The sequence below is a fragment of the Giraffa tippelskirchi genome, chromosome 8 (assembly GCF_054371585.1).
Source record: "Giraffa tippelskirchi isolate mGirTip1 chromosome 8, T2T-mGirTip1v1.2.pri, whole genome shotgun sequence".
NCBI lineage: Eukaryota > Metazoa > Chordata > Mammalia > Artiodactyla > Giraffidae > Giraffa > Giraffa tippelskirchi.
Genome location: NC_137282.1, coordinates 115,448,439 through 115,466,356, shown reverse-complemented (window position 1 = coordinate 115,466,356; position 17,918 = coordinate 115,448,439). Strand labels below are relative to the sequence as shown.

Sequence of the window (17,918 nt, the reverse complement as noted above, 5' to 3'; positions counted from 1 at the left end):
ATGACCACTGATACACTATTAAGTCCTTAATAAATGGCCCAATGATTATAAACTAGTAGGATGTATTTCCTATAGGTCAGGAAGATCCCCTGGAGAAGGAAATGGCAACCCATTCCAGTATTCCTCCCTGGAGAATCCATGGACAGGGGAGCCTGGCGGGCTATAGTCCACGGGGTCACAAAAGAGTTGGACCCGACATAGGAACTAAACAACAGTAGACCAAGCCGTCGGTCTGTGCCGTCAGCACCGTCAACAGTGAAGTGTGTATCCTTCCCCTCCTCCTGGAAGATTACCCTAGAGACGCATATGCATATGGGCACCTGATACAGTCAGGCCTCTTTCTCGCGGTTTAGAGCCTTTCCTCTTGTGAACAGCTCTGTTGTTGTTTAGTCATGTCCAACTCTTTTTGCAAGTCCGTGGACTCTACCCCGCCAGGCTTTTCTGTCCATGGGACTTCCCAGGCAAGAACACTAGAGTGGGTTGCCATTTCCTACTCTGGGGGATCCTCCCAACCCAGGGATTGAACCTGTGTCTTCTGTGTTGATAGGTGGATTTTTTTTACCACTGAGCCAGCAGGAAAGTCTATAAATAGCTCTACACAATAGCTATTATCACCCATTTTCTGCATCAGGAAACTGAGGTCTTCCCAGACCAGCTGATTTTTCTGAAGTCACATAGGCAAGAAATGCTAAAGGTAGGATTTGATTTCAGATCTTCTGGCTTGACAATGAGACTCAGATGCAGCGATCATTTCTTGAGGGTCTCTGAGATGCCTTTTCAGCTCATAATTCTAATTAACTTTGATTCTGAGAAAAAATGTTTCTCAGCCCCAGCTCAGGGTCAAGGAGGAAGGCAGCTTTTAGAATTGGAGCAAGACAGGTCATCCGAGCTTATCTGGTTCAAGCCCCTGGCTTCCAGCTGTCCAGGCTCTAGATGGGCTTGATTTGCCTGGCATCCGATAGTGAGTGCCCTGCGGAGCCCGTGCTTCGCTATCCACAGCTGGTACTCAGTTCTCGACCCCATGCCTCATGGCATCTTTGAAAGGCAAAACCAATTCCCGTGAAAAGCACAGCATGATAGAGTTAGCATGAGACTGAGGGGCAGGGCACAGTGTTAGAACCAGTTGCTCAGAGCAAGAAAATGTTAGAAAATGTGGCATCATCCCTGCAGCCTGTGGGAGGTATCGTGTGCTGGGTGGTCGTGGCCGCAGAGACAGCCGTCTGTCAAGGCTTCCTTCTCCCCTGGACTTCATGGCCACAGCTGCCTTCCTGGAACCTGGGCCACCCAGGTCCCAAGCCCACTCTTCCTCCCAGGTTTCACAGCAAAGAGCAGAAATTTTGGAGTCAGGTTCCCAATGTCAAAGGGAGTCACATGGCCAAGCCCGGGGCCAGCGGGGCAGGGAAGGGCGACGGGGATCATGACCCAGTGATGCAGTTGACCGCCCACCTTGCAGGGTTGCTGGGAGGGAAGATTCGTTCACTCATTCATTCCATGTGTGTTTGTTCAACACTTGCCGGCCACTGTGGTAGGTGCTGATTATGTAGCAATTAACAGGAGAGACGCAAGTCCCTGCCCTCCTAGAGCTTACATGCTAGTGAATAATCCCCCTGACGTATCCACAAACATTTATGAGTGGTTTGGACAGGTGCTGGAGACAAAGATGTCCACAGCAGCCTCTCTGCCCTCAGCAAGCTCCTGGCCCATGAGAAAACCAGACACACCGACACCCAATTACAACGCAGATGGGGCAGGAGGCAACACGCATGTGTGAGCTCCAGAAACACTTGGCATGAAGCATGCTCCCTCTCAGAGCCTATCTCCTCCCGCTTCCCATTGCCAGCCCTCCTTCCCAGCCACAGGCCAGCCAGCTCTGCAGAAAGTCGATGGAGAGCTCTCAGCAGGCCCTTGCCGGGCACAGTGCAGGGGAATTAAGTGCAATTAGTGAAACTGAGCCATCACGGGTAGGGAGCACTTGCTCTCCCTTCCAGAGACTGATGGGGCAACGGGAGAGGAGGATGCAGATCCCTCGGCTGAATCACACATCCCGGGAAGCTCACTAACAGCGTGGATGAGTGACAGCAGACAGGCCTTCTGCCTGCAGGGCTGAAAACGCACACTTCCCAGGGTGAGCCGGAGGTCAGGTATCACACAGCCCTCCCTAGAGATCGCTCCCTTTTTCCTGAGTCTAAGGAGATGGAGTAAATTGCTTTAATGGAGTGGAGTCGCATCACTACAGTGGCAGCGGGAGGGCAGACTGATCACCATGCCCCAGACTGACGTCGTCAAGTTTGGCTCTGAGTGAACTGGCTGGCATAACTCAGGGTCCACGGTGTATCCTTCTGCTGAAGGCATGCGCCCTGTCCTGCCCACCTTGGGCAGGCTAGAGACGTGTGGCTAATCCTCCTCTGCCCCTAAGGGCCAGTTGGGCTGTAGGTTCTGCTGATTCCTCCTTCCAGATGTCTTTCCTGTCTCCCTCGATTGCAGCATCGGCTCCCCTCGACGACTTGCCTGGTCCTGGGCTGAGTCCTGCTCTTATCCACTTTTCACACAGCAGAGATTTTGCTAGAATTCACAACTGATCATGACTCCCTGCTATGGAACATTCCCATCCCCACACACCCCGAGCTGTGTGGATTCTCCCACTGACTGTAGTGTCTGGTCTTATCCTCAAGGCTCTTCTACTCATCACCACTTGGCGAACATTTGCCTCTCCCTGAAACCCCAGCTCCAGTCTCTCACTTTAAGCCCCCACCTCCCTTCCCACCCAGTTAGCATGGACCACTACCACCCCCTGTGCTCGTCCAGCATCTGTCTCCCATCCATCAAGACTGTGAGGGTCTTCATTTTTGACTCCTTTCCACAGAGTCACAGTAATATAGCTAGTAATTAGACAGAACATTGGGCATTTCTGTTATGTTCAGCGTGGTTTGAGAACTTTACATGCACTAATTCATTTAATTTCTCAACAGTCCGTTAAATGGGTAATATGATTACCTCTTGCCTGAAAGATTAGGAAATTGAATCATTAAAAAAAAAACCTGAGTAACATGCCCAAAGTTACATAGCTACAGAGAGAGCCAGGATTTTGAACCCAAAGGTGCAGGAGAAGGGGAGAGAAATGGATGCAGAAGTTAGGTATAGGAGAAATAAGAGAAAAGGAAAAAAAGGGAGGGAGAGGAAGGTGCTAGAAATGAACCTTTGTTACTTTTAGTCACTGAGATTTGGGGGTTGTTTGTTACTGCAGCAGATCTCAGCCTGTCCTGACTGATAGAATAAATAGCAATGTGTAGACACATTAGAAGAACGTTTGTTTAATCAGGAAGGACAATAAAGAACTTCTGCAAAAGAACGCAAGGCCTTGCCTGGTTAGTCCTCAGCAGGGGATGGCTGGTTTCTGTGTGGCTGGCTCTTCATGACCCAGGAGAGGAAAGTCGTGAATGCACCAGGGCTTGCAGCCTGAATGGAGTGAGCAGACGAAATGTGTCCAAGATGAGGTCGCCCAGCTCTGGTGCCCACAAGAGGTGATGAATTGAAATAGGCGATTCCCAAATAACCATCAAGTCCCAGGGAGCAACTGGGATGGGATGGCTGAGCATGTGTTCCCAGGGAAGCCCTGCTCCTTCTGGCCGTGTCACAAAGCAGATGGGGACAGCTGGCTGGGAAGGACTGTTGGTCCCTGGAAATTGCCTTCATCTGCTTCCCAAACATTGCTACAGCCAAGAGGAGAGCCAGAGACCCTGCTGGTCCGGCTGGCAACAGGATTTCACTGGGCATGAGTGGAGGAAAGGAGTGAAGTAAGGCTGCCAGCTTGTGCTGGCCAAAACCTCAGCCCCACTTCCTCACTGCGGGCCCTAACTCATGCAGTTTCCTATCAGCCGACGGCCCGGAGGGCACACTCACCCCATCTGTGCACTGGGATCTTCGGTCCAACTGCTGATTGCTTCTCAGCTGCTAAATCTTTTTTCTTTTCTTTTCTTTTTTCTTTTGTTCTCTTTTTGGCGGCACCTCGCAACAAGCAGGATCTAAAGTTCCCTGACCAGTGAACCCACACCCCTTACAGTAGAAGTGTGGAATCTTAACCACTGGACCGCCAGGGAAGTCCCTTGGCTTTTTTCTTCATTCATGTCTGTTTTAGGCATTTTTTCCCCTCATCTTCTTCCCCTCCACTATGAAATTTTAATGCCAAAAATATGCTGTATACCTACCTGTGTACTGTGTGCACACCTGTGCTTTAGACATAAAAAAAGTTAAGTTTTTGTTGTCATTGTTTTTCACACACACTCCACCTGAAAGAACCAATTTTTACCCCTGTGAAAATTCTGTCATCCCCACTGAGAATGCATGTCATATACTAAATCCTCAGATCACCAACTTCTGCTGTCAGTCCCATCAGATTGTAGGGGAGAGAAGCAACTTACCAGGAAAGAAATTTTTTTTGCATAGTGACACCTCCTCCAGGAAGCCTCCCATCCACCTTGAGCCAGGATTGAATTCTCTAAAGTCACTGCATGTGCTGTTTTCCGGCATGTTCATATAGCTATCTTTACATACGTTTCCCTCCTGAGTTTACAAGCTCCTTGATGGCAGAGCCTGTGTCTCCATGCTTTCTTCTCTGTCTCAGTGCCTGGCACATAGTAGGAGCTTCACAGATCATTAAAGCAAGATAGAACATGAAAGCTGCTTTGTGTGGGCCTGGGAACCCCAAGATGTCACTTTCACCAGCGCAGCACACCCAGGCATCAACTTTGAGTTGGGAGAACCAAACAATTTCATTAAGGCAGTGGTTTCTTAGCAGAAGCGCATGGAGGGCTGACTGACAAGCCTGTAATAACATTTTAATGGCCTCAGTCCAATTCCCAATAAATTACTTATGTTTCTGCAATAATGGAGCTGGCATTTTCATTAATACTCCTGATTAATTGTCTGCTCTAGGAAAAAAAAAAAAAGCCATTTCCATCACAGTCATGATCTCACAAGTTCCTTGCAGAGAGAATCTCAGTGGCCTGAGGTTTTCCACCAGATGGAAGTTGTTACTGTTGTTCAGTCGCTAAGTCCTGTCCGACTCTTTGTAAACCCATGGACTGCAGCATGCCAGGCTTCCCTGTCCTTCACCATCTCCTGAAGTTTGCTCAAACCCATGTCCATTGACACAAGTTTGCCGTCCGGCCATCTCATCCTCTGCCACCCTCTCCTCCTGCCTTCAGTCTTTCCCAGCATCAGGGTCTTTTCCAGTGAGTCAGTTCTTTGCATCAAGTAGCCAAAGTTTTGGAACTTGAGCTTCAGCATCAGTCTTTCCAGTGAATATTCAGGGTTGATTTCCTTTAAAATTAACTGTTTGATCTCCTTGCGTCCAAGGGACCCTCAAGAGTCTTCTCCAGCATCACAGTTCGGAAGCATCATTTCTTCGGCGCTCAGCTTTCTTTATGGTCCAACTCTCACATCCATACATGACCACTGGAAAAACCAAAGGACAGACAGCCTTTGTTGGCAAAGATGGAAGTTGGCGAAGGTCAAAGGGAGGATCCTTCACTGCCCGCTAGGCGTGGAAGCAGAGGCATGCTGGCTCCAAATGCAGCTGCTCATACTTGAATCCAGACCTCACTACTTACTGCCAGAGCCTGGAGCTACGTGAGCTGCCTCAGTCTCTTTATCTGCCAAATGGGGATAATAATAATCCCTATCTTGCAGGTAGCTGTGAGGATTCATTGAGTTGATATGAGGAATGTCCTTAGCACAGCAACCAGAACATAGTAATCATGCAATAAATAGCACCTATTGTTGATTTTCATTTTGGCAGTTATTTTATTTCTCCTTCAGAAAGCTCGGGGAGCTGCATCACCTGGAAAGAGGCAAACCTGTGTGTTTGAGAGCAGTGTTACTTCAGCAGGGGAGGCAGCATTTGGAGAACTATAATGTCTACTTAATAGGGCTGAAATCCCATGGACAGAGGAGCCTGGCGGGCTACAGTCCAGCGGGTGGAAAAAGAGGTCTGACACGACGGAGCAACAGCAAAGCTCAGAGTAGTGGAATCTTTAAATTTGAATTCACATCCTGGCTCCACCTGTGGCTGGCAAGGGGCCCTGACACAAGTGCCTTCTCTTGCTGCGCCTACCCCAAAAACAAGGGTGATGTTTTTGATTCTTATAGTTTTGAGAATCTAATGAGACGATACATGTGGAAGCACCTGGTGCTTATAACTGGTCTTTTGTTTGTTTTTCAATCAAAAGCTTTTAGTGAGCATCTACTGTGGGCCAGGCCCTGAGCTAGGCACTGGAAATCAGCAAGATGGCCCCATCTCCATGGAGTTTCCATCACAGTAGTTGAGATGGACGGTGGCCATATGGACAAATCAATGTGTAATGAACATCAGGAGGAAGAAAGTAAAAGGGAGGGAAAATCAAGCAGACTGAGGAAGTAGAGAAGGCTGGGGCTGCTTCTTATGTCTCCTGCGCTGGCAGGCGAGTTCTTCACCGCTGGCGCCAGCTAGGAAGCCCACACTGGAGCTGTTTCTCAAACGGATGTTCAGAAAGGGTCTCTTATCAGAGGTGACATCTGAGCATCTGAGGAGAGGTTTTAACAAACAGAGAGGAAGCTGTGTGACCATCACAGGGAAGAGTTTGAGGAGGAGAGAACAGCAGGAACAAAGGCTGAAGCATGAAGTGTTTCTGCCACTAACTTTTTTCTTTTCTCTTTCCTTCCTTCTTTTCTTTCTTTCTTTTTTTTTTTTTTTTGGTAATTTCAAATAATTTCTTGCTCAGGCAGGGGTGCGGGCAGGACCTTGCAGGGCCTAAGTGCTCAGATCGGGGCTGGGTAAGGGGGTGGGTCTTTGTTTTCACATCTGTGGTTTCCATGCACTGTGAAAGCCAGCACTCCCTCTGCCCAAGCTCCCCTCTACATGTGAAAGAGGCAGGATGTGGAGCTCCCTCTTCCTCAGACACCCCTTCTGGCACTTATCACTCTCTGCATCTGTTGTGCTTCCCCCAGAGCCACACCAACCTTCATCCAGTTTCTTAAACCGGTATGCTGGCTCTTGCTTATGGGCCTTAGCTCAGGCTGTTCTGTCTGCCTGGAACACAGTTCCACACGCCCGTCTTCACTCGGGTAATTCCTACTCACCCTCATGTCACTGCTTGCCCTCTGGAATCCAGCCTTCCTGACAGTCGCCGGCTGGGCAAGGTCCCCTTGCCCTTTGGTGCCCTCATCACCCTGTGATCGCTCTGATAGGGACTGGTTTCCTGTCTGCGCCTCCCCTAAGCTGCATGTTCTTCCCGGGCAGGGTCCATGTCTTATTTGTCTTGGCATCTCTAGGCCTCAGATCTGATACCTAGTGAGCATACTAGGTCCTGAGCTGGAGCTGAGCTGAGATGGAGATGAAGGATCTCCATCTCCTGCCCTGAGCTAGAGATGAAGGATCTCAAGATCAGAACACAGGCTCTCTGCCCTGCAGATCCCGGGTCTGGATGGGAAGACAGGATGAGGGAACAGGGCAATGTGCCTGCACTGCAAAGCATGGAGAGGAGAAAGGCCCAGAGGCTGGAGGATCCCACAGATGCAAAGGCAGGGAGACCAGTAAGCACAAGTCTTTGACAAGGCCAGCAGGGTAAAGCGAGTGGAATGCTTGGCTGAGGTCAGGTTCCGCCCGCTCCAGGCCCGCACGCCACAGTCCTCCGGCTCCCGCACATCCCAGTCATGCTGTCCACTCAGGTAGGGACCTCACCCTCCAGAATCTGGGATTATCATCAGCCAGACTTACAAGGTATGATAGGAGGGTGTCCGGGCTGCTGCCAGAGAGGCTGTGTTTCTGCAGAGTCTTCTGGAGACGGTGTTCACAGGACTTTTTACAAAGCTGGTTCTGCTCATGAACAATTTATGAAAGGTCTCCTAGAAGCCATACCTGCTCTAGGAGATTCTCATTGCTCATTAGCTTATCAAAGGCTCTGAAAGGTCCTGCACGGGAGACTCTGGGATAACTTTACTAGCCCTGTTTCCCAAACTCAATTGAATGAAGAGTTCTCCAAAGGTTCCACAGACCTACTCTAGGAAATGCAGATTCAACTTCTCTGTGCAGGGGAAAACAGAAAAAGTTAAAACAACTGTGTTTATTGCACCATTACTTTTCCTTCGAGGTGGGTGAGAGAGTGAATAAGATGAAGGAGAGAATTACAACCGCAAATGTAAAGCTGTTGTCTTACAAGGAATATTCTGTTTTCCCAGGGAGAAGGTTTGCAGGATATAAAGTACCATTTCTTCCCTACAGCATCCCTAGAGATAAAGGGAGGAGAAAGTAAAAGAGGCCCTCCATCGACCACTGGAGATGGGAGCATGTCTGTTGGTTTCATTTACATAAGTGTCCTTGGCAATTTGTCCCAATTTGTCTCATTACAAATGATGTAAACATCCGGCAAAATCGCAGACAAAATGGGACAGTTAAAATGCTGCCTGATTAAAAGCCGGGGTTGGTTGCAATAACTTGCCTGCATGCTAATAGTTTCTCTGCAAGGACCTTGGTTCCAAAGTTCTGGGGGTTCAGGGAAGGTTCCCAGGCCTAGGGTCCCTCCTGACTGCAGCTCTCCACATAGAGCCTTGCAAGAACGCACTGTCTTCTCTATATTTTTATGTCAAGAAAGCAAAGGGAGGAAGGGAGAAAGGAGGAAAGAAGGAAGGAAGAAAGAAAGAAACTAGAAAAGAAAGCAAGCTGACATTTTCTCTTTTGTGATCCCACTGGTGTCCAGGGCAGTGTAACTGAAGGGGTTGGAAAACCGAAGTTCCAATCCTAGTAATGTCACTCGCATAATGGGCATGGTCCTGGACCAGTACGTCACTTGGTTAAGCGACAGTTTCCTAGTCTGCCAAATGGGAATGACAGTTTGACATCTGGCCTGCCCCATGCTGTTGTGAGATGCCACATAAGCAGAAGCTGCCTCAGGACAGAGACCCTGTCCTGTTCATCACTGCATCCACAGAACCCGGACGGTGCTCAGTAAATATCTCCTGAGACTTCCCTAGTGGCCTAGAGGTTAAGAAACCACCTGCCAATGCAGGCAACTTGGGTTCGATTCCTGGTGCAGGAACTAAGATCCCACATGCCTCGAGGCAACTACGCCCACGAGCCACGACTCCTGAGCCCGCACACCCGCTTTCCACAAGCGGAGCCACCACAGTGAGAAGCCTGCACACACAACTCGAGAGGAGCCCCACTCGCCTCAGCTGGAGTTAAGCTCACGTGCAGTAACGAAGACCCAGTGCAGACAAAAATCAATCATCAATATTTTAAAATAATAAAAATAAGTAGTTACTAAAGGGTTGAATGGATGATAGAATGAGCGAGTGAGTTGAACCTGAAAAGCACTGGACCAACGAGGGGACTCTATTATAGCTTAATGCTTCCCTCATCCTTCAAAACACAGAAGTTATCCCACCTCCCCTTCAAACCTTTTCCCAGTGCCTCTGTTAGAGGTGGTACAGTCAGGCGCTGTTATCTGATGGAGCCAGTTCATAGCCTGGCTTGTAATCTTGGGCAAGTGGCTAACGTCTGAGCTCCACAGGGACCCCTCTGGGTCCCTGAAGAGTGAGCCCTGCCTCTCACAGAGCAGTTGTGACGTTTAAACAGATGATGGCTGCAAACAATGTCCTGGGAACGTATAGGTTGGAGGCACGTCAGAAGCTCTGTTGGGTTAGAGTGAGTTTCTAGCAGGCCCTGAGGAGCTCAGAAATCAGACCTGGGTTGAAAGGGGCCTTGGCCAAGGTGATTCCCACCTGTGAAGCCTGGCTGAGGGTGCCAGCAATGTCCACCAGTTCAGTGCAGAAATGCTACATGTGCTGCCTTAAAAGCAATTGAAAGAAGAGCATTAGGAGATTGGGATCGATATATACATATACACACTGTTGATACTACGTATAAAGCAGATAACTAATGAGAACCTGCTGTGAAGCTCAGGAACTCTGCCCATTGCTCTGTGGTGACCTGAATGGGAAGATAATCCAGAAAAGAGGGGAGCTGTGTGTACATACAGCTGACTCACTCTGCTGTACGGTAGGAACGAACGCAGCCCTGGAAAGCAACTATCCTCCAGTAAAACTTAATTTTAAAAATTGAGAGAAGAGATGGTTAGAACACAAACCTTCTAGCACCTGCTGTTCTTGATCCTTCATTGCTTGCTGTGTGACCTGTATAAAATGTCTTGCCCTCTCTGTACCTTTATCTAACAACCTGGTAAGAGAAATGTTGATTCATGGCACTAGGAAAAATGAGATGATCCTACAAGTCCCTGGCACACTCAACGCTGGATTCTGTCCACCTTTTAGTTAAGAATCTTCAGATCTGTGTGCCAATATCCCTCAGTCACAGAGTTCCAAGTGTTAGGAAGCATGAGGGATCTGAAGAAGGAGACAGAGGAGGGGGAGGCCGCGAAGCCAGAGCCCCCTTGGCAGATGGAAGGAGCAGGGACAAGTAGCCAGGATTCAGACCCGAAGTTCACTACTTACCAATGTCGAGAGCGCTATGAGATGCAAACTTCTGAATCTCAATTTATTTACTCATCTTGAAAATGGAAATAAAAACACCTACCATACAATGTGCTGTCAAAAGTTAAAAAGGGTCTGATTCACAGCAGATGCTCAAAGAATGTCAGTTCCATTTTCCTTCCCCTTGGAGATCTTTGTAGAGGATGTTGATCTGTCTTCCCAACACCCATCCCGCCGTTTCCCTGTCCTGTAGCAGCTGAGATATAATTATCTCACCTGTAGCTCGAGGAGTGGTCTCTGATGGGCTTGAACACAGTAGTTTAATCCCATTAGTTCCCTTGGCCTTAATCATTGGTTCAGGGAAGGCACGTGACCTAAGTTAGTTCCATAAGATTTAAGCTCAGAAATCTGGTTTATTGATTAAAAGAGAAAAGCTATCTCTAGAAGGAGTTTGGTACAAGAGTGAGAACTACAGCTGCTACAGTCACTTTGCTACCATGAAGGAACTGGCTAAAAGAACAAAAGTAACTTAAGGAGGAGGCAGGCAGCATAGAATATGATGCAGAAGTCATGATCAAAGTGTGTCTGAAGTGAATCTATACCTGACCCATGAGTTAGTGATTCTCTATTTTTCAAGCCAGGTGAAGTTAAAGTTTAGAAGAAATAAAACAAGCAAATGAAAAACCTTAACACAAAAATCTTCTTTAGGTGTTCAACACTCCTGAACCCCACCCCCCAAGTCCACTGGGAGCTTGTTACAATTTTCATGAACTGATTTAGATATGCAAATTTAATTGCATTAATTGGCTCTTCAGGGAATGATGTTTTTTCTCTCTGAAGTCATTTAAAACTCAGAGCAGTATGGGGGCCCTCCCCATGGACCTAGGAATCCTCTTGACTCAGCCTAGACATTTCTGCTTCCAGCATCTTCCCACTTCCCTCCACCCTTTGCCCAAGAAATCTGTAGTAGTACAAAGGTGTCCTTCTGGCAGGGAAGTTGGAAAGAAGCAAAAAAAAGGGGTGCAGAAATACAAACTTCAAAGTCAGGGAGACTCAGATCAGAATGCAACCTCCATGCAAAAACAGGAATAATAATACTTACCTATATGGGCTGTTATGAAGATTTCAAGATATCACCTGTATAAAACATCTGGCCTGTGGGGTAGTAAGCATTTCACAAATTGTAGCTGTTGTTTAGATTTCATCATTATTCTGGTTGCCTTTCCTGTTTTCCAGAGCTAGCACAGATCTGAGATCATAGGGGCTGCAAGATTTCTCGGTAGAGCAGAAGCATCTAGTCAATGAGAGATGGTGTCACTTGTCAGCACAGAGGTTTTTGAAGGAGGTTTTTTTGGGGGTGGTCCACACGCCCAGCAACCATAAGGTTCAGCAACCAAGTCAGTGATACACCTGCTCCAGGTCTTTCTCAAGGTCAGTGGTCCCTTTCTTATTTATCAGTTTTCAGAGCTATCAATGTGCAGAGTGCTGGCTCCAGAAATGATGGGAGAAGAGAGATGAAAAGATGAATAAGGCCAAAACCTCTATCCTCAAGCTTCTCTTAAACCAGTATAGATGGCTTTGGAGTATGACAGCCCTGAGCTCAACCCTGGTTCACATGTGACTTACGGAAGTCAGGGAACCTCTCTGAGCCTCAGTTTCCTCCTCTGGGGAAAAAAATAAATAAAGGAAGCCATAACACATGTCTCCCAGTTTGTTGGAACATAATGAAGACTGGAGGATGCAGGTGACTTGCACAGGCCCGAGGGCAAAGTAGGTCCTCAATCAAGAGTCCTTTGGGGTTGGGGTGTAGTGTCCTGCCAAAATTCATGTCCACCCAGAACCTCAAAATGTGATTTCATTTGGAAGTAGAGTCTTTGGAAATGTAATCAGTTAAGGACCTCGAGATGAAAGCATCCTGAGTTTAGAGGTGGTTCCTAAATCCAGTGTCCTTATAAAAAGAAGATGACCCTGTGAAGACAGAGGCGGAGAAAGTTCTGCTGCCACGAGCTAAGGAGAGGAGGAGTGCTGAGGAGCGCCAGGACCACCAGAAGCTAGAAGCAAAGAAGCGTTCCTCCCTAGATCCTTCAAAGGAGCACGGCCCACCCGGCGCCTTGATTTCAGACTTCTGGCCTCCAGAGAGAATAAATTTCTGTTGTTTTCAGCCACCCCAGTTTGTGGTACTTTGTTACAGCAGCCCTAAGAAACTAAAACACCCTGTTTTCTCCAACCCTCTTCCCTTAAACAAAGCAGATGTGCGAGCTGCCTCCTAAAGCTCCAGATAAGGAAGTGTTGGGTGCAAGCAGCTCTGAGGATGGGCAGGAGGGGTGAACCTGGAAATGGGGTGGTGGCACCGCCCTCTGCTGGTGGCTTGCAGACTAACAGAATGGGTGTGCCAAGTGCCCGGCCCACGGAAGGGCTCTGGGAAAAGTTCCCTTTTTTTAAAAATTTATTTATTTGGCTGCACTGGGCTTTAGTAGCAGCATGTGGGATCTTTGTTGCCGCATGGGGGTTCTTTAGTTGCAGCCTGTGGGATCTAGTTCCTGGATCAGGGATCAAGCCCAGGCCCCCTGCCCTGGGAGTACATGGTCTTAGCCACTGAACCATCAGGGAAGTCCTTGGGAAAAGTCCTTAATCTGGCATCAAGAGTGCTCCTGTCAGCCACCAGCCCCCTCAATGCCATTTTTAACTGGAGCTCAGTGACAGCTGTGTCCCAGGGGGAGGCCAGGCCCAGCCTTCACGTCACCCCAGACTCTTCTGGGCTCTGCCTCCCGCCCCTGGTGGCTGGTCTCTGGGGGACAGAGCCCTGCCTAAAGCACTGAGCTGGGTGATCAGTGGCTCAGCCCACTGACTAGCTCCTGGGGTTGAGAGTCCAAGCTAGTTTAACTGGGGACAAACTCAGTCCTCGGATGTCAAATAACATTTTCAACCAACTTAATAAAATAGGTCACAGCAATATTGATAAATATATTTGAACATTTGTTCTTTCCCTTATTTAAAATAGATTTATTGAGCACTTACTATGTACCAGCCATTGTTCTAGGTATGAAGGACACAGCAGTGACCTTGACCTTGGCCAAGAAGATTCCTGGTCTCATAGAGCACAGAGTGAAGTGGGAGTGGGGAGGCAGGAAATGAATTAATAAATAAGTGAACCAGAAGGTAACAGATCTGTGGATTGGTCTAAACACAAATGGGGTGCAAATAACAAAGAGCTCCATTTTCTCCAAACTGTCTTCAACTCTCTAGTCTCTCATATCCCTCCCTCTTTATTTTACAACATCTCTGGCTGTTCTCTTAGCTTTGCAATCACTTCAGCTCTCATCTCAGGAATAATTTCAGTCTTCAAGTGGCTGAAAGTCCCATACAATTAGAACTTCAGTCTCACATGCAGTTTTAAATGTCTCACTGCCTCAGCTCAGACTGGGGATGGGGTGGAGAGACTGGGGGGAGCAGCCTGCATTCCCAGACTCTCCTCCCATCCTAGCTCTCCTGCTTCTGGTGCAGGGCAGGAGGGAGGCTTGGCTGAGGAGAGACAAGCGTCTCTGGACTTGGCCAGTGCTCTTGGTGGTTTTCCCCCAGCCAGGAGGGCTGTTCTGTCACATTGTGTGCTGCTGTTGTTGCTGTTGTTTAGTCGCTAAGTAGTGTCTGACTCTTTGAGACCTCATGGACCGTATCCCACCAGGCTCCCCTGTCCATGGGATCCTCCAGGCAAGAATACTGGAGTGGGTTGCCGTTCCCTTCTCCAGGGCATCTTCTTGACCCAGACATTGAGCCCGCATCTCCTGCATTGGCAGGCAGATTCTTTACAGCGGAGCCACCAGGGAAGCCCAATAAAGAATGAACTAAACCAAACTGAATATTGGAATACAGAGTTTGAATCACATCTTTAATGTGTGCTAAGAAACTGTCTAACATCTCAACAGTAATCATAGAGTCGGGAGAAGGAAAAAAAGGCTAATTAAGTCTGTTTTCTAAATAGCCAAGAGTTGATTCACTAGAGAAAAGGCTAGATGTTAGGAAAATATATTTATTAAGTTATAAGAAATTATGTGGGGAAGTTGAAACATTAATGGAATTGCAGACTAAGGGAAGACCACTGGCTTGGTACCATATCCTAGGGGATTTTTAAGGAAGATTCCATCCCAAGTTTCTCTGACTATCTGAATCATTTTGCATGACTGTCCATCCAAAATGATCAAACCAATTCCAAAATTAGAGGTTCCTGCTTCTGGCCTCCCAGTGCTGGCTCTTTCGTGGGGCTCCTTGGTGAAGGGCTTTCCCCCAGTCTGCTGCTGGTAGATGCCCTTGTCAGCTGAACTTCTGTAACCATCCTTGCGTCCCCAGCTCCTGGCCCCCTGCACCCCACTAGGCACAGCCTCTGTCTGCCTGGGTGCTCTCTTCCAGCCAGCAGCCCTGCTGGCAGGGCGAGGGTATCTCATGCAAACGTCTCAAGCTTGCTTACCTCCCTCAGCCGCCTTGGAAAACTAGCGCATCCTCGCCTCACCAAATGGCAGAGCCCAGATGCCCTGTCTCTGTAGTCAGCCACCTGAGGCTGCTTCAGCGCGGTCCCCAGCCCCTGAATTCTCCAGGGGAGTGTAGACTCCAGTCACACGTTCACAGACACCCCAGGCTCCAGGGGCTCAGGAAGCTCTCTCAAGGGCTCTATACCCAAGCTTCAGGCCAATGGCTGCACGATGTGTCTGCCGCTCAGGAGCCCCTGGAGAAGGGATGGCATGAAATGGGCACCCTCATCTCTGGGAGAAGTTCTCCTGGCTCTCCATCACTGGGCTGTGTCCCAAGGGAGCACCCCTTCATCAAGGGGAAGAGAACAATCAAAAGTGCACTGCCTTCTGCAAATTCCCTTCCCTCTCTCCTTGACAATGTCTGACCTTCTCTTGTACAATGAATTACTGGGTTGGGATGACGGTCATGAAAACCATCCCACTTTCTCGGCAAGCCTAACATGCATCCAACAACTGTATTTATTTGTTCTATTTATTCAGCTAGGGTTATTTCCCAGCCGTTGCCCCAGATTGTAAGCTCTAGCCCAAATCCTCGGCAGCAGGATGCTTCCATCCGCCTTCTGTTACAATGATTACAGGAGGTGCAAAGCGCTTGAAAGGCAGGAAAACTATCTAAAGTGTTAAAGCATAACTGGGATGGGAACTGAGCAGCAGTGCTTGTTGGACCCAGTGATCGGGCCTCACTGGGGAGCCAGGGGGCCACAAATGGGGCGCAGGCATCACAGACCTGGAAGAGCTTAGGCAGAGCCCTAAGGTGGGGACCACATCACTGGGCATAACCAAACAAAAGAGGCCCTGGGTGTAGAGAGCGATGGGATAAGGCCGGGGAGGATCCTGCCCTGTGAAAACCCCTCCTAGGTTTGAGAAACTCCACTATCTAATGAGGGGAGGCAGGGAGAAGCTTGGAAGAACAGACACTTACTTTCCCAGCCTCCCTTGCCGCGAAGGTGTGAGCACATGTCCAGAGGGCTGGGAGCCAGAGACAGACAGGTGGCCTTCCAGGAAGAAGGTGACCTCAGTGTCCCCCTTGGTGGCCAGTATGGGCTGTGACCCTGGCTGTCCCCGCTCTTCTGTGGTGTGTGTATGTGTGTGTTTGTATGTGTGTGAATGTGAGTGTGTGTGTGTGTGTGTGTGTGGACTTTGTGGGGAAGACAGGAACAGGACTCCAGACTCCAGCACAGCCCACTCCGTGTTTGTAAGTGGCTCTCAACGCTCCTGTGACAAAGCTAGTAATGGCCCTAAACAATATGAGAAAAAAAAAATAGTATATAATGGAGAATATCTGTCTCTCCAAGTCTGGCTCTCTGGCTCTCAGGGCTGGTCGTGAATCCCTTTCCCGCTTCAGCAGCCGAGGCTTGAGCTGAGCCCCTCCCGCCCATTCCATGCAACCATGAACCACCGGTGGGTGGAAGCCGCAGGGCAGCCCCGCTGGGTCTCGGGCCTCCTGAGCGGCGAGCTGGCTGCTTCTCCGGCGAGCTGGCTGCTTCTCCAGCGCCTTCAAGCAGATTTCCTCTGCCCCTTACCAAGCCCCCCGCACTCCCCACTGGGACCAGCACCCGGCTGGCCTGACCCACGCCAGCCTGGGCTGCCTCACCCCCACCCCCAGGGAGTTCGCCATTGCTTCTCATGATGCCAAGCTGTGCCGGGAAAGGACTGAGATCCCTGCGAGTCCCATAAAAATCACAAAACTCCAGGTCCTCCTGCCGCTGCGCAAGAGCCTAGCGGACCCCGGGGGCCCAGTGCCCAGGCTTGGGGGCAGCTCGCAGCCCTCAGAGAGCCAACAAAGCATGGGGTACTTTGATTTGACTTGAAGACAGTGCTTGGAGGGTCTGTTTTGAACCAATCTGTGGTGTTTGGCCCTCCCTGAGTGAGGTACAGAGCTGAGGCTTGTTTGGGCTGAGGAGGGAGCCCCCTGCCCTCAGCCCCACCCAGCACTGAGCCCCAGACGGGGACAGGCTCCTGCTTGCAGGGATGGGCTGGAGAGGAGAGGGGCTGGGGGCTCCCCTGGATTCTAGAGCCCGAGACCCCAAGGAAACGGCTCAGCATCGTGAGGATGGCAGGTGTCCTCTCTCTCCAGAAAATATCAGAGCTTTTAAATAAACGTCTTCATCCCAGAAGCCAGGACTGGTCTCACCTGACAGGTGTCGCGGATTCCAGCCTGGCCCACCCTTCCTTCCTCCCCTCGTTTGTGGAGACGCACGTGGGGACTTTCTGTCTTTGGAATCACTTCCCACCCCACCATACACACACACACACACACACACACACACACACACACGCACACACACGCACACACACACAGATGGCATTCGAAAATGAGACTGCAGCCAAAAGGCCTCTCCAGGGCTTTTGGCCTGGACAGTGAACGGCTGGCCCAGCAACTCCCCAGGCAGCCCACGGACCATGCCCCGGGCGGCCAGCCCTCCCACCCCCCTCTCAGACCCTAGAGGGGGTCTGAGATGCTTCCTCCATCCCCTAGAGCAGCAGTCCCCAACCGTTTTGGCACCAGGGACCAGTGGAAGACAGATTTTCCATGGCCCAGGGCAGGGATGGTTTCGGGATAATTCAAGTGCATTACATTTGTTGATCCCACAGCAGGCGGAGCTCAGGCCGCAATGGGAGTGGTGGGGAGCGGCTGTAAGTACACAGGAAGCTTTGCTCGGCTGCCTCTCACCTCCTGCTGTGCAGCCCAGTTTCTAAGAGTCCACAGACCAGGACCGGACTGGGGACCACTGACCTAGAGGTCAGACAGACCACCCCAGGGCTCCAGTGAGCCTTTATTCAAGCCAGGGCCTTTCATCCTCATCACAGCACATGCCCATCAGAAGCCCCATTATTGCAAGTGGGGAAACTGAGGCTCAGAGAGGTAAACACCCTAAAAATTGCACAGTAGGCATTAGAGCTAGAATTTCAACTTCAGTCTCTCTGACT

The 17,918-nt window shown here is 49.6% G+C and overlaps 1 protein-coding gene across 8 annotated transcripts in view; it reads left to right on the top strand.

Annotated features, from left to right (window-relative positions):
* The window catches only part of KCNIP1 (potassium voltage-gated channel interacting protein 1), a 406,169-nt gene that overhangs the window by 265,305 nt on the left and 122,946 nt on the right, over positions 1–17,918 (top strand). The gene's annotated exons all lie outside the window — the stretch shown is intronic.